The sequence below is a fragment of the Globicephala melas genome, chromosome 1 (assembly GCF_963455315.2).
Source record: "Globicephala melas chromosome 1, mGloMel1.2, whole genome shotgun sequence".
Taxonomy (NCBI): domain Eukaryota; kingdom Metazoa; phylum Chordata; class Mammalia; order Artiodactyla; family Delphinidae; genus Globicephala; species Globicephala melas.
Genome location: NC_083314.1, coordinates 180,600,520 through 180,613,746, shown reverse-complemented (window position 1 = coordinate 180,613,746; position 13,227 = coordinate 180,600,520). Strand labels below are relative to the sequence as shown.

Genomic DNA, 13,227 nt, shown 5'->3' with positions numbered 1-13,227 from the left:
TACTAATAGGCCTAAAGGTAGTCATCTTAAATGTGCTTTGTTTTCTTTCTGTTTTTTTTTTTTTTTTTTTGGTTGGTTTGTTGGTTTTTGCAATGAGACTGAATAGCTTTCGTTTTGGTTGCTAGTTGCATGTACAGCATGCGGTTTGCTGCAGTGTAATACAGTGGTTAAACCCTTGAACTCTGGAATTGGATGGAACTCTGGAATTTAAACTGTGGTTTCTCCACAACCCTGCTGTGTGACCTTGAGTACTTACCTTCTCTGATCCTCGGTTTCCTCTTCTATAAAGTGAAGCTCAAGGGACCTATTCTTAGGGTTGTGTTAAGGATTAAGTGAGATAAACTAGATAATGAACATCACCTAGCACATAGCTGATACTCAGTAAACACTAGCTGTTTTCGTTTTTTTTATCATTATTTTAATTTAACAAGTCCCCATTCACTCTCACGATTCACCTTGTTTCTGCAAGGAGAGACGGTTTACACTTAAGCCAAAGGGATCCATTCTTCTGCTGTAAGGGTAGCCGATCCCAGGAGGAAGCTGACAGCCCCTCTCTGTCGAAATGGATCCTTTCGCCGGCTGTCTGGCTGGCTGCATCTGGGTGTGAGCCTCCCTGGGGCAAATACATGAACCGATGGCAGGTGATGCTTAACCTCGCTGAAAGGCGGGGCTGTGAGGGGCTGCAGGACCCTGTGCTCTACGGCCCTGTTGCCTCCATGTCGTGGAAGTGGGGGTGGAGACTTACAAATGGTGGAGCCCAGAATTCATCTTGGTGAGCGTTCTGCGTCCACATCCTGATGCTCCTTCATGCAGTTTGGGAAACTGAGGCAGGTGTTTCAGGTGAGGGACTCTGGGGGCTTTGGCACCAGCTTGGGTTGCTGCCCATGAAGCAGGCTTTTGCAGCGCCTTGGAGTAAAGAGGCCTCCATGCTCCTCTCAACTGGGCATCAGGTAGCCTCAGGTGAGGGGGGACGTAAGTCCAGCACACAGATTATTTATCCACGCTTAATGCATGCATTTTCCTCTTTGCTGCTGATCTGTGTCTGAGGAGGAAGTTACTAAAACCAGGGTCTTGGTCTCAAATAAACAGCTTCATGAGAAATTTCTTCTAAGGGGAAAAAACACACAAAAAAACCCTAACTTTCCCCTTTATCTGCCCCTCTCAAAAAACTCAATTAAAAAACATTTCTCATGTTCAGAGCCAATGAAAAGGGGAGCAAAGCCACACCTCCTGTTTCTGATGGCTCTTGGGTCCAAAAGCCGGCTCACCGGGTCATGAATCTTTTTTCCCTATCGTGTGGTGTGACGAATATTTGGATACTACAGGTCATCTACTGTCATTGGGAAACCAGTGATGAAGCGTGGTCTGTTTTTAAATTAAGTGCAGTAGCACATCTAATATGTGGCAGCTTCGTAAGATGTGTGTGGCTTTATATTTCAAGCGGGAAGCACAGTGTTTTGAGAATGGGTAGAAAGGAAGCCTTATGTTCGCGTCTAAAGCAAGAACTTTGGGACTTCCCTGGCGGTCCAGTGCTTAAGACTCGGTGCGTCCACTGCAGAGGGCACGGGTTCGATCCCTGGTCAGGGAACTAAGGTCCCATGTGCCACTCAGCCAATTAAAAAAAAAAAAAAAAGCCGAGCTTTAAAATTGGACAGAAGTTCAGATCTTGGCTTTGACCCCTAACACATAGTGACCTGGACGAGTTGCTTAACCTCTCTGAGCCTCCAGGTTTTCTCCTGAAAATTGGGATAACAGGAGCTCTTTTACGGGATTGTCGTGAGGATTAGAAATAAGGAAAAACCTGTAGCTGGTAATGGGCATCCAAAGGTTGCTGTTTTTGCCAGTGGGTGAATGAGTCTTTGCAGCCCACGCCGTAGGAGTGAATGGATTTTAAATGACAGGTATCTTTGTCGTAAGTCATTGAGGTTTGCTTGCATGCTAAGGTTTATTCAACCGCTATCTTATTTGACCCTCCCATGAATGATCTTTTTGGAATGCACGGGGTGTGTATTAACAAATACCTACCGCCACGTTCCAGATAAAGGTTGGGATCGCTTTGTCCTTTGTTATCAGCCTGCTCTTCTCAGATGTGCCCAAACCAGAAGGTTTAGTTTTTCCAGCTTTTTCTAACCCTTCAAGGTCTGAAGGAGCTTGGAGGACAGGGCTGAGGAGGGTGGAGGTGAGGTCTTCTGGTGAGGTCTGCCATCAAGTGGCCTTGGCCATGGCAGCGGGCTCTGGCTTGGCCCTGTCACCTGCAAGCTGCAGCGGCGGGACGGGGATGCCCAAGTGGGCAAGCTGCTCTGGAGGCAACTGTCCCAGAAGCCCTTGTGCTGCAGGTTTGTGGGAAGATGGCTGGGCAGCTGGCAGTGACCTTGACCCTCACGGACTGTGCTTCTCCAACTTTCCCACCCGCTCTTCCTGCCAGAAGAGATGGGATTCCGACCCTAGCCTGCAGCAACCCACCCCAACCGTGACCTTGCTTTGAAGCTTCAAGTTTTATTTGTAACACTAACATTAATTTTACATTCTATTCCACGATAATCCGTGTTTGTTTTGCTATGAGGACTATTCCTCCCTTACTTGAGTCAGATGCATGCTTTGGGAAGATGTTTATGTTTTTCCTGTGGCTTCCGCTACTCCCAGCCCAGTGCCTTCAACTATAGTTTGAAAAACATAGATTAAGGCAAAATAGCGATTAGATTAGACGCAAGTGTGACAAGGAATGTCTGGCTTCATAAGAGCCCTTTTATCCTATGTGATTCATTGGTCGAGTAACTGCAACTTTGGTTTACGTAGCTAATTAACATGCTACACCTCGAATCTAAGCATTTTATTTTAACTTAAAACATCGATGTACGTTGATGTACTGATGTAAGGCCAAGAGCTTTTGTTTGATCGGTTCATCATTCTTATATGAGGCGTATCGACCTTGTCCATTTTTATTCTTCTCCCCTATCTCTCTCTCTTTTTTAAATATTTATTTATATATTTGTCTGCACCGGGTCTTAGTTGCAGCACACGGGATCTAGTTCCCTGACCAGGGATCGAACCTGGGCCCCCTGTATTGGGAGTGTGGAGTCTTAACCACTGGACCACCAGGGAAGCCCCTCTCCGCTATCTTTTACAGTTGCTTTGCTCAGTCTCATTCAACGGAAACTTTTGTTTTAGTGACTTGTCTTTATTATTTCTAAAGCAGTCAGTTCCGTCTTCATGGAAACAGCTTTCTTTTTTCACACCCGATTTCTTCCACTTATCCACTTACCATGTTGTGTCATGACAAAGGTGACCAGCTGGCGTGGGTGTATCTGGGCACAATCACAGCCAGCTCTTGCAGAGACCAGGACCTGGCAGCCTGGCACCCCGGGTGGTCAGCATGAGTGGTCAGGATGTCTTCAAGAGCAAATGCAGAGCACAGTTCCCCCGATTCTGCGAGGGAGAGGTCAGGTAAGACGTCGGAATCACAGAGCCTGGGCGAGAGGCGGGGTTTGACTTAGAACTCCCATCTCAACGACACCAGCCCCTCACTCTGAGATGAGCACAACAAGCTCTAGAAGGGAGGCCTTTCACACCAGTTTCTTTTTCTGCAGATCCAATCAGCAGCATTTGTACTAATGAACCTTGCTATTGGCCAGCTCTGAATCGCCACCTTCATTGCTCTAACTTGCTCTGTCTTTTGTCTAATAATAATAACAACACGGACACTTCTGTAGCCCCCCACTCTGCTAGGCAGTGTTCTGGGCACTTTGAAAATACGAATTTATTCTTTTAGGCACTATTGCGATCTCTGTTTTACAGAAGGGGGAACTGAGGCACAGAAAGGTTTAGTAACTTCTGTAGGTATGACCCAGGAAGTGCTTAGGTGTTACCTAGGCACTTCCTGGGTTGCCCGAGGAAGTGGCAGGGCCTGCTCCTAACCCCTGTCCTGTCCTGTCTCCATATGTGGCCGCCTATTTCCCAGGAGGAAGCATTTATTTGGGGCAGGGGAATCTGGATCCCAGGTGGGAGGAGGGCTGAGGCCTCTGGGAGTCCATGGGCTGTGCAGAGGAGCTGGGGTCCAGGCAGCCTTTCTCTTCTTGCTGGTCCTTTGTCTCTGGTGGAGCGTCTTCCTGGGATCTGTTCCTCTACAGAGAAGTACCAGGAGGATGCAGCTTCCGGTACCCAGCGTGGCCCCAGCCTGCCCAGGTGGTGCCCATTCTCCCCCTCTGTCCAGAGGAAGCAGGGCCTGGCCTCTGAAATCTCAACTGCTTCCTTTCCCAACTCTTGAACCTTCTGTGGGAAGTCCACCTAAGGGTCCTCAAGCTAATGGGTGACACAGTCAGGGCATTGGGACTCGGGTGTCTTCTTGACCAGTGGCCCCAGTCTGGTTCCTTTGCACTGACCCAGGAGAGGCAGTGTGGTACACTGGTAAGAGCAGGGCTCTGGAGTCAGCCTGGTTCAGATCTGCCTCTCCCATCACTAGCTGTGCAGCGTAACCTCCTTGAGCCTCGCCCTCATCCTTTGTGAAACAGAGGGCCTGCCTTCAGGGCTACTCGTGATCATTAAATTCGAAAATGGACATAAGGCACCTAAAGTGCCTCATCGTGGTAGGTGCTCAGTGATGGGAGCTGCTTGCTGTAGCCCCAAAGATGGGCCTGATAAGTGATGAAGAGGCTGCTGTTCTGAACTTATCCCAGAGGCTCCCAGGGCAGGAGCAGCCTGGAGACCTGGGAGTGGAAGGAAGAGGCTCAGGGGTACCTGCTAAGGAGAGATGGACCAGGTGATGGCTGATGGAATGAGATGTTCAGAGTTCTCTGTCATCCCCAAGGCCTACAGGTTGTCTGCAGATCTAGGGTTTCATGACAACAGGAGAGAAGGACACGTAAGCCCATGGCTGCGTGGAGAAGGAGGCTGGGGGCTGAGCCTGGGGAGGGGGCACCCAGGAGAATGGAGTAAACTGCCGAGTAGCTGGGACCCTTATGAGGGACACCCATCTCCATTGCCACCCTGAGTGTGTGTGTGTGTGTGTGTGTGTGTGTGTGAGTGACTTGTTTGGGATCAGGAGAGAAGAGAGGAAGTCGAGTTTGTAGCTTTAAAGGATATTAATTTCTTGGGGGTCTTGAGATTGGGGTGGTCTACATCTTCCAGGTATCATAGGCTGTGATTTTCCTAGAATATGCATGCGCATGTTTTTAATATATGTGCTATATGTTTTATAAGTGTGTGTGTGTGTGTATACTATATAGATTTAATTGTACAGAATCAATACAAGCTACTTACGAAAAGTTTGTTAAAAATACAGATTTGCCAAAGGAAGAAAAAAAAATCTATCATCCACCTGCCCCAGAAATCCACCACTCAATGGTTTCTAACCTTTTTCAGATTTTAAATCCTTTTGAAAATCTGCTGGGACTTCCCTGGTGGTCCAGTGGCAAAGGCTCCGTGCTCCCAATGCAGGGGGCCCGGGTCCGATCCCTGGTCAGGGAACTAGATCTCTCAGGCTGCAACTAAAGAGTTCACATGCCACAACTAAAGATCCCGCATGCCGCAAATTAAAAAAAGAAAAAAGAAAGGAAAATCCACTGAAAAATCTCAGACCTTCTCCCCAGAAAATGCTCCTAGGAGAACATTTGTGTGTATACTTTCGTTAGGTTCCCCGGGCCCCCAGGCTCACCCTAGACCCTGGGAGGGTGCAGTGAAGAGCTGTTTGGGTCCAACCGCTGGCTTCTTCACATTGTGAGACTCTGACTCCGAAACCAACCTCAGAGGCCAGAGAGAGATGGAAGATTCTGACCACCCCAAGGCCTCTGTGAGACACACTTGTTCAAAGTCTGCTTTGAAGCTGTTTCTGCTTCCAGTCTTGACCACCTCTTAGATACGATGTACAAGTGTGCTCTGTGTCGTTTAAGTCCTTCTCTTTGCCCTAAATTCACTGCTCCTTTTGGGGGCTTTGAGCCAGGACCGGCTTTCCTGCATCATTGGGTGACTCCCCTGTAGGATCGGTTCATTTGCGGAGCCCGCCTGTCTTTTGGGACAGTTGCATCCTGTGGGTTTGTGGGCCTCCCCCCGCCCGCTTCTGCGTGAAGGGCCTTGGCTTGGGTAGGTCGAAAAGCCAGCCCAGGAGAGCTGGGTGTCGACCATGGGTGGGTGGAATGGTCTCTGAGGGATGGGGAGTCAGGGACATGTCCAGGCCTTGCATGTTGGGCTCCAGGCGGCTTGAGACCCTGTATGATGAACACACAGACCCCCTTTCACTGAGTGGGTGGGCTGGCGTAGACCACCCCACCCCATGGTGCCTGAGGCGTTGGTTAGCCTCCCTGAGACCTTAACATGTTCTCTGCTCCAGGCATGGGGGGGCCCCTCCACTTCTGAGAATCCCAAGGCTTTTCCCAGTCCTGTGGGGAACGAGCCTCCCCTGGTGCCACTTCCCATTTTGGACAGTGACCTCGCCTGGTTTCCTCTCCCCCTTTTCTTTTTTTCTTCAAATTATTTATTATTTATGTATTTATTTATTTATTTTTGCCTGTGTTGGGTCTTCGTTGCTGCGCGTGGGCTTTCTTTGGTTGTGGTGAGCGGGGGCTACTCTTCCTTGCGGTGCGCAGGCTTCTCGTTGCGGTGGCTTCTCTTGTTGTGGAGCACGGGCTCTAGGCGCGGGGGCTTCAGTAGTTGTAGCGCATGGGCTCCAGTAGTTGTGGCTCGCGGGCTCTGGAGCGCAGGCTCAGTAGTTGTGGCACACGGGCTTAGTTGCTCCGCGGCATGTGGGATCTTCCCGGACCAGGGCTCGAACCCGGGTCCCCTGCGTTGGCAGGCGGATTCTTAACCACTACGCCACCAAGGAAGCCCTCCTCTCCCCCTTTTCTAACACAGCAAGCTTTATTGAGATATAATTCACATGCCATAAAATTCATTTAAGGTACACAATTCAGTGGTTTCTTAATATACTTACAGAATTGTGCAGCCATCACCATAATCTATTCTAGAACATGTTCATCACTCAAAAAAGAAACCTTGTACTCACTAGCAGTCACTCCCCAGTTCTTCCCAACCCCCCCTGCCCTAGACGACCACTGGTCTACTTTCTGTTTCTATGGACTTGCCTGTTCTGGACATTTCATACACATCAAATCATACAGGACGTGGTCTTCTGTGGCTGGCTTCTTTCACTCGGCCTGTTGCTGATTCTTTAGGAACGTGTCTGACTCATAATTACAGTGGAGGAGTTGTTTGTACTGACTGTTTATTCAGTCACAGGTATCGGACGGAGCCTCTGCTATACTAAGCCTGGAGCAGGTGCTGGGCCACACAGCAAGGAACACGGCAGCCTTTAGTGTATTAGTTATCTCCTGCTGTGTAACAAGTTATCCCAAAACTTAGCTTAAACAACAAACACTTACCATCTCCGTTTCTTTGGGTCAGAATCTGGGAGCAGCTGGGGCTGCAGGTGTTTGTGGCTGGAGGTACCTGCCAAGGTTTTGATGTGTCAGTTCCTTGCCATGTAGGCTGGCTTCTTCATAGGGTAGCTTGAGTGTCCTTACAACATGGCTGCTGGCTTAGCCCAGAGTTAAAGATGAGAGAAAGAGAAAAGAGAAAAAAAAAATAGATGAGAGAAAGAGACAAAGATTGCCCAAGACCGAAGCCCTACGGTCTTTTATAACCTAATCTAAAAGGTGACCTGGCATCACTCTGCCATATTCTTTTGGTCACAACCCTGCTATAATGTGGGTGGGGGAGCTGCACAAAGGTGTGACTACCAAGAAGGGCAAGTACCTGGATATAGTTTCATATAGAGAATGGTCCTCATATAGAGAATGGTCCTTATGAGATCCAGGACGCAGCAGGCTCGTTCATGAAGGGCTTACAGTGCTGCCTCTGAATGAGCTTCGGGTCAGCTCTGAGTTCTCTGAGCTCCATGCTCTATTGAGGCCTCTTCCCTCTCCCCCTACTCTGTATTTGTAATTAGGGAACTTGACATGTAATTATATATAGCCTTGAACTTGGTTGTACCAGATCTACCCACCTCTGTTAGAATAATTTTTACAGATTCTTTCTCCAGGTATTTGTGAATTCTGTTTGCATTTCTATCGAATGGGTGAGCCAGTTTTTGCATTTCCTTTCATTCCGGTTGTCAAGAAGGGTATTATTGACTAGAACAGGCCCAGGACTCATCCCGGTGGTTTTGACCACTTCCCACCAGGGCACTGGGTCACATCATCTAACAGAGTCTCCGGAGACCCTTCCTTTTCCAAGTGGTCCATAAGATTGTCTTGAGGGGCAGGACTGGGTCATGATAAAATGGGCATATATCATGCATAAAAAAATCGACCCTAGGGCTTCCCTGGTGGCACAGTGGTTGAGAGTCCGCCTGCCGATGCAGGGGACACGGGTTCGTGCCCCGGTCCGGGAGGATCCCGCATGCCGCGGAGCGGCTGGGCCCGTGAGCCATGGCCGCTGAGCCTGTGCGTCCAGAGCCTGTGCTCCGCAACGGGAGAGGCCGCAACGGTGAGAGGCCCATGTACCACAAAAAAAAAAAAAAAAAAAAAATCGACCCTTGTGCCCTACAGGAGGTGGATGATTCATCGTTAGAAGCAGTTTTAGTTGTTGGTAGATGTGGGTTCTGATCCCTGCTCTGCCACTTATTGTGTAACTTTGGGTAAGTCTTGGGCCTCAGTTTCCTTAAGGAGATGATGATAATACCTACTTTGTGGGGTTCTTTTGATGATTTGATGAGATAAAGTCCCAGGTATGTACTGCTGCACAAACTACACCAAACTTAGAGATATAAAGTAACAAGTGTTTTTATTATGGGCATGGATTCCGTGGTCCAGGCACTCAGACAGGGCTGGACAGGACAGCTTGGCTGTGTTCTGTGGTGTCTGGGGTCAGCAGGGAAGACTCTCAAAGGGCTGCGGATTACTTGAACATGGGGTTGGGGGGGTGCTGGAATCACCTGGGAGTTTCTTCACTTGTCTAGTTGCCTGGGCAGGGATGACTCAAAGGCTGGACCCAGATGGGACTGCCAGCCTGAGTGCCTACACTGGCTTCTCTTTCTGGCTTTGGGCTTCCTCACAGCATGGCGGCTCTGGGTTACACTTTCTTGATGCCAGAACTCCAACAATAAGCATGGGTGCTTGGTTCCAGACCAAAGTGGAAGCTGTATGACCTTTTATGACCTAAACTCTCAAGTCACTTAGCACCACTCCTGCTATACTCTCTTAGTCAAGGAAGTCAAAAGCCCACCCAGATTTCAGGGGAGGAGACATAGATGCCTTTTCTATGAGAATTGGCCACCATGTTTTAAAGCCTTCATGATAAATGTAAAAACATTTAGCATGATGACTGCCATGTTGTATGGGCCAGAACATGTTAGATGCCATTCCCTCTGCTGCTGCCCACTTTTTTTTTTCACACCTTTATCGGAGTATAAATGCTTTACAATGTTGTGTTAGTTTCTGCTGTACAACAAAGTGAATCAGCTGTATGTATTCATATATCCCCATATCCCCTCCGTCTTGAGCCTCCCTCCCACCCTCCCTATCCCATCCCTCTAGGTCATCGAGTTGATCTTGTGCTATGCAGCAGCTTCCCACTAGCCATCCATTTTACATTTGGTAGTGTATATATGGCCACGCTACTCTCTCACTTCATCCCAGCTTCCCCTTCCCCGCCCCGCCCCGTGTCCTCAAGTCCATTCTCTTTATTCCTGCCCTGGCACTAGGTGCTGTCCACTTTGGTATCTCCCAGGTACTGACTGCTGTGATTGTGTGACTTACATAGGCCCCCTGCCCCCTGTCTTAACTAAATGATCTTTAAGCTGCAGCTTAGTAAATATGTTTAGTCTAATATTGCCAGATTCATTCTTTTTACCTTCTTCACGTTTGGACCCAACTTTTAAAAATTTCCTAGCCCTTAGTTGAATCTCCTTACCCTCAACGGCTTCTCAAACACATCTAGAGGTTTTCCCAAGGAGATTCGAGAAGGTCAGTTTCCCGAGTCCCCCAGGGTATCTTTCGTGAGCTTTGATGTGTGATTCACACGGTCCCCTGATGTTCCAGGCACCCTTTTTATCCCCTTACTCTAATTTTCTCAGAATAAAAATTCACAATTGACCTTTTCCAGAAACAGAGGAATAGCTTTTCTTCTCTAAAATGTATAAAAAAGTCTAAGACATCATGTCCTCCCACAAGGATCACATGCTAGAATTGGAAACCTAAGACTCACAGGAAACCGTGGTGGAACGCAGGATATAACCAGGTGCCCCACTGTGAGGCCCGGCTGGTAGCCCCCTACCTGTGCTGTCCCGTGGCTCCTTACCTCTACTGGCCAAGTCGGTGATGTCTGGTGGCTCTTCTTTTACAGGGGAGGATATGGCTCTGCAGAGATTAGGACACTCATCCAAAGGCAGATCTAACTCCAGGGCTGGCGCTCCTACCTTTCTTGGGGAGATTCCCTGCAAACACGCACGCTTTTGGGTTGACAGGTTGCATCGCAGACATGAGCATCACTTTTGAAATCTGTGCCTCCCCTCCCCCACCCCCAGATCACAAACTCTGGAAGCCTCAGTTCCGACAGCCTTTTTTGGTCTAAGCTTGGGGAATTAGCAAAAGAAAGGAGGAAGCCCCAGATTCTAATTAACTTTGCTTTTTAACTACAGATGAGCCACTTTTTGAGTTACCTGGGGGTGAGAGTCTCAAAGATTAATGAAAATATGTAAAGATGACAGGCAAGCAGGAGCCAGACACTCCTGTAATTAGGTTTCCTCATCCTTGTGCCTTGAGAGTAAAAAGATCAAGGGAACAAAAGGACAGGGGAATTATGTGAATAACTGTGTTCCGCCTTTGAGGAGGATTATTCTTCAGAGTCTTCCTGTTTTTCCCAATAGAACTTAAAACAAACATTTAACTGTTTGTTTTTTTGGTTGTTGTTAGTTTCATCTTTTTTTTTTTTCAACTGTAGCCTTTTTAGTCTTGTCCCTACTCAGCTTAATCTTACCTGACCACACCTAAAAATGCTACAGAAAAAGAAAAATGATTTTCCTTCTACCCTTCTAAGTTCTTGACTGAGGCCTCCCCACACCTGCCCTGTAGTAAAAAGACAGATTAACAGGAGAATAACAAATTTAAACACATGCATATGTATGGAAGCCCCCCAAAGATATGAGACTCAAAGAAGTCACCAGAGCAGAAAGCTTTTGTCTCTTTTAGACAATTAATTTGTGAAGAATTGACAAGACAAGGGGTTTGGGCTAGGGGTAAGATGGTGAAGACCTTAACAAGGTTTGGGACTTCCCTGGTAGCGCAGTGGTTAAGAATCTGCCTGCCAATGCAGGGGATATGGGTTCAAGCCCTGGTCCAGGAAGATGCCACGTGCCACGGAGCAACTGAGCAACTGAGCAATTGAGCCCGTGAGCCACAACTACTGAAGCCCACATGCCTAGAACCCATGCTCCACAACAAGAGAAGCCACCACAATGAGAAGCCCGCGCACCGCAAGGAAGAGTAGCCCCTGCTCTCCGCAACTAGAGAAAGCCCTGAGAGCAGCAGTGAAGACCCAACGCAGCCAAAAATTAATTAATTAATTAATTTTTTTTTTTTTAAAGTTAACCGGGTTTGTTTGCACAGCCTCCTTGGCCCTAAACTCCCTGTCTCTGGTGGTTAGGGATGCCTTCTACCTCCTGGAACAGGGAAGATCCCTTTCACATGGGAGATTCACTTCCTGCTTTTAGGGGATAAAGAAGGTTCAGAGTGTCCTTTGTGCACTGGCTGTTTATCAACTCCTTTTAATTCAAAATAATCAATACGCCAAAGTGACGTATTTAGGGTTTTCACATTCTGACCCCCTGCAATGCTGAGTGCCAGGTTTGAATTCGAAGAGCCAAGCAGAATTCCAGGAAGGTTGGAGGCTGGGATACCAGTGGGCAGCAGAGGGAAGCTGACATTTCATCACAGCGAGCTCACGTGGAAATGTCAGGATGGGGAGAAGGAGTGCCTCATGGAGCAGATCAACTCCCCTCTTACAGGTCTGTTGAATGTACCCAGGGTTCTCACGGGTGCGAGCAGAGGCTCTTCGGATTTCTTGCCTCAAGCTCGGGAGCTTATAAAGAGAATCCACTCCTTCTGGCAGTCGCTAGTAGAGGACTGGGAATCTAATTTCCCTATTCTTTCTAACAATGGTGAAACTAATTTATTTATCCACTAAACTAATTTCTTTATACCCTCACTATTATTTCAGAAAGGACTTAAGATCCCTTAGCTTGGAAGGAGGAGATCAGGAGACTTTGATTTTTCTTCCCTCTCTGCCAGGTTGCTGCATCTCTTTGTGTCTGTTTCCCATCTGTGAGAGCAAACACTTCTAAGTGGTTAGTATACACACCGGGCACTGTTATAGAGACTTTCCATGTGTCTGTATTAATTCACTTAATTCTCTCCCAAACAACTGATTACATTATGTATCTTTTGGGAATTTGTCAGTGCAGTTCCAGTACATCTGTGAATACACACAGGATGACTTCTGTGGCTTTTGCCATTTCAAAGAATCTTGGGGTTTTCTCTTGGCTCCAGAGGAAAATAATACCCCAATTTGAACAGTGCTAATGGGGACCTTGTCTTTGAGCTTGACTTTCAACCAGACCCAGGCTGGAGAGAAAGGAAGTCTGCAGGATGGGGGGCCTGGGGCCGCCTATGGAGATGGGAACAGCCAAAGCCTGTCTGCCCCTTGGAAAATCTCTTTGGTGGCTTGGCCCTGTGGGGTCGTTATCCCTTCCTGGTTGGGGGTTGTTAGGGATACAACCCCTCCCCAGTCAGGATGGCAGTCAGAGGACCCCTCCTAGCCTCTGTCTGCCCATCCAAGGTCCAGCTGTGACCCTGAGGCTTATTTTTCATCCCGGGAAATCCCCTTCCTGTGGGTCAAGGGCGGTCCTGCCTCCCCCCACCCCCACGAGGTACCCCTCCCTACCCGGGCTGAGTCCGAGTTCGAGCCGCCAGCGTCCCCGGGAGTGAAGGTGGAGGTGGAGGAAGCCAGCCGGTGGAGCGCTGGGTTGGGTGCGGGGCGGTTCCCACCCAGTGGCCAGGCTCCGCCTTCTCCAGAGATGGTCGGCAAAGTGCACAGCCCGCTGCGCTGTGCGGGTAGAGAGTGAGGTTGAGTGTGAATGCGCACGAGTGCGTGTGTGTCTGTGGTCTCGGCGTCTGTGTCATTGTGTGTTTACATAGAGTAATTGTGTGTGTATCTTCGGTCTCTGTGTCTGAGTACTTGTGC

General features: G+C 48.4%; 1 long non-coding RNA gene across 1 annotated transcript; it reads right to left on the bottom strand.

Moving 5' to 3' along the window:
- Nucleotides 1–7,395: 7,395 nt before the first annotated feature.
- On the bottom strand, nt 7,396–12,999 carry LOC132593989 (uncharacterized). Its single transcript, XR_009560126.1, has 3 exons — nt 12,928–12,999; nt 10,288–10,423; nt 7,396–7,521 (listed from the first exon to the last, which is right to left on the bottom strand). It is a non-coding gene; the product is annotated as an uncharacterized lncRNA (long non-coding RNA).
- Nucleotides 13,000–13,227: the final 228 nt, after the last annotated feature.